The sequence below is a fragment of the Triticum dicoccoides genome, chromosome 3B (genome assembly GCF_002162155.2).
Source record: "Triticum dicoccoides isolate Atlit2015 ecotype Zavitan chromosome 3B, WEW_v2.0, whole genome shotgun sequence".
Lineage (NCBI taxonomy): Eukaryota > Viridiplantae > Streptophyta > Magnoliopsida > Poales > Poaceae > Triticum > Triticum dicoccoides.
Window position 1 is genome coordinate 785,913,633 of NC_041385.1, and position 3,465 is coordinate 785,917,097.

The following is a 3,465-nucleotide window of genomic DNA, read 5'->3' on the forward strand; positions in this document are numbered from 1 at the left end:
ATGTGTTTTGTTACTGGAGTCATCCACTCTTAAATTGTGTTCTTGAATGTACCTGCAAGCAACATGTTAAGTTAACTGGAGTTCTTGCTGGAATAGCATAACTAAGAAAACACTCTTTTTGTCAAGCAGTTTGGTACCACTACTGTATTTCAAAGTTGCTTTTCTTACCTTGTATATAATATCTGATTGCAGGAGTGTGGTAAAAGAAATCGATTCCTGCAATGTATTTTTTGTGTGAGCTATTTTGATTTTGATGTACACAACATTTTGTTCCGAGTTTTTGCCATTTCGTGATACTCACATTTAGAACGAGATCTTCTTGTGACATTGGCAGTAGATCGTCATCTGTTATTGTTCTTGTCATGCTCCTCATCTGCATTTTCCGAAAAGAGCTATCAGTAATAGTACAAGTAGCCCATGAATTAACTAGATCTGTATAAAAAGTCGAGAATTGGGAGGATATTGGTCTTTCCAGTGTATTTTAAAACTTCCTGGGTATTTCTAGCGTAGATTCTTTGGTGATTTATACACTGTATTTATTATGGTAGTGTCGCTGTAGTTACTCTGTATTTTTAGTCTGTATTTACACTGTAAGTTCAGATGCTTTTTCAGTGTACTTGCTATGTATTTTAGTAGTTTTATGCACTGTTCTTACAATGTAAATCCAGGGCACTTTCATTGTACTTGATCTGTACATTCACTGATCACTGTACTTGTAAGTTCAGCGGCATTTGGTAATTCTATGGTTTTTTCCAGTGTAAGTCCATGTGTTTTTACATTGCCCAGGAAGTTACTGTGTAAATATAGGGGCACTTTACAGTGTAATTCCTGGGTTCTTTCACTGTAAATCCTGGATCATCATCATTCTTGCAGTGTAAATGTTCTCTTTTATAGTGTAATTTACGCTGTATATTCTAGGCGATTTCCACTGTATTTTTTATGCATTTACACTGTAATTCCTAAGTATTTTACAGCGTAAGCTGACATGTTTTGGCAAGTCCAAATCTCTGGTAGTTTTCAGTGTAAATTCCTGTGTATGTGGACTATAATTTCCAGGGGATTTACACTGTAAGTCTTGGACTACTGCAGTGTAATTGTTAGGCAGTTGCAGTGTAAGTTGGCAAGTTCTGCTATTGTAAATCTTTTGGACTGTAATTTGTAGGTGTTCTTGGACTCTTTGCACTGTAACCTTGGTAATTTTCAGTGTCATTTACTTTGTCAACACAGTGTGTAGGCTCTGATTTTTTTTCTACTCTTTGCAGCCTTGTTTCCGTATTATACTTTAGAAATGAGTTCCTATCATTTTTCTGAATGTTTCTATGCTATCAGGTGCACATATTCTTTTGTATTTTCTGCATGCTTTCATTTATATTGAGTATGCAATGTGATTTTCAGCTACCACGGGATTATAGTGTAGGTTCTACGATTTTTTGTCACTGTATTTCTTCATTCTAGACTTGAAAGTTTCTGTAATTTCCCAAGTTTCAACACTGCGAGCGATCACTCATTTCCAGAGCATCCTGTTTGTAATCCAGGTTTAGTTGAAACCGGGTGAAAGTTTAGCCCGACCCGTTTTTTAAAAAACAAAAAAGAGTCCCGCTTCGGTACAACCCCCCTCGCAATACGTATAAAGGGTAATATGGACATTTCGCAATTTGTATCTATTTTTGTAGTAACGTATACACCAGGGAGCTTAATTGGGCCGGCCCACTTGCGGTGGCATGCGGATGAAAAATGGCGAAAAACGATCGCACAAGCTGGGAATCGAACCCACGACCACTCAAAAAACTAAATGCGTCCACAACTACTGCGACAGCATGCCTTTGGTAGACAATTTAAAGCTAGGCGCATTAAGTAAGTGACCGGCTGGGAATTTTAAAAAGATTTTACGAACACTTTCTGAACTGGTCATTTTTTCATAATTTCTTTTTATTTATTTACTTTCCTTTTCCTGTTACATTTCTTCTTTCTTGTTCAAAAAATGGTAATGCTTTCAAAATGTTGCCCAAAATTTCAAAAGGTTCGTTATTTCCAAATTTTATTCATAAATTAAAAATTATTTGCTTTTTTGAAAATTGTAAGGTAATTTCAAAAAATGTTTGTGTCTTTAACTTTTTTCAAAACGTCAAAGTTCAAATACTTTTTTTGAAAAGCACAAACAAAATTGTGAAAACAAACATTTTCTCAGAGTACGGACAAAAAATTAAATTCCAAAACATTTTTCAGAAATAAGACTAAATATATGATATCAAAAAAGTGTTCTAAATTTGCCAGAACATTTTTTGGATTTGTGATTTTTTTTTAAAATGAGAATTTTTTTTATTTCCCAACAAATTTCAATAGTCGCTTAACAGGAGCGATGTCGTCACTTAGTTGGGCAAGGCCTAAGACTTTCTTTTCTATTCTATTTTTTGTTTTTCTCATTTTTTGTTAATTTATCTTTTTTCCCTTTTTAAACTTTTTTTAAACCTGTACAAAACTTGAAATACCAATGTTACAGTTTAAAGTAACTAATTTAAATCATGATTTTAATTCTTTTTTTGTTTAATTTATTAAATGTTTTTAAAAAGCATTTGTTGTTTTCAATTCTATCATTTTGTATTTATTAGTTATGTTAGAAACTTAAAGTGACAGTTTTAAGTATCTATATAAATTATGATTTTAAATACATTTTTCCTTCAAACCTGTACAAAACTTAAATACATGGTGTATTTTTTGGACATTCTTGAAATGAACTAAACATTTGCCAGCGGGTGGTATGCCCATGGTAGGCATCCATGCCTCCAATATTTTTTCGATGGCCTTGTATGACAAATTCAAGGCACCAATCCAATTTGCATGGATTATTGACAAGTTTTGCATTTTCTAAAGTTTTCTCGGTCAAAAAAGGTCGAGAAATGGCTAGACGTGTCGCAACTTGCATATGGTGTCGGAAGTAGTTCAAACCTTCCATGGATGCCTACGATGGGCATGTCCACCTAGTGGAAAAACGTTGCGGTAATTTCATGGATGTCCACGAAAATACCATATTCAATGGAGGGTGTTCGTGTTGGCCAGAAGGGTCTGTCATAGAGCACGTTGTTTTTCGATATTCTTGAAATGGGCATAATTTTTTTCATGGCCTCGTATGACCAATTCAAGGCACCATGACAAGTTGTTTTTGTTTTTGACAAGTTTTGCATTTTTCTGGAGTTTTCTCAATAAGAAAATGCAAAAAAAGGCTGGACGCATCGCAACTTGCATACGGTGTCAGAAATTATTCAAACATGGCATGGATGCCTAGAGGGGCATGCGCACCTGGTGGCAATAGTCGGGATCATTTCAAGGATGAAGAAAAATAGACTATGTTGAACAAAGTATGTTCTAGGGCCAGGAGGCTCCGCCTAAGAGCTTGTTATTTTTCGACATTCTTAAAATTTTAAGGGCCTCGTATGACCAATTCAAGGCATCATAAAAAGTTTTTTG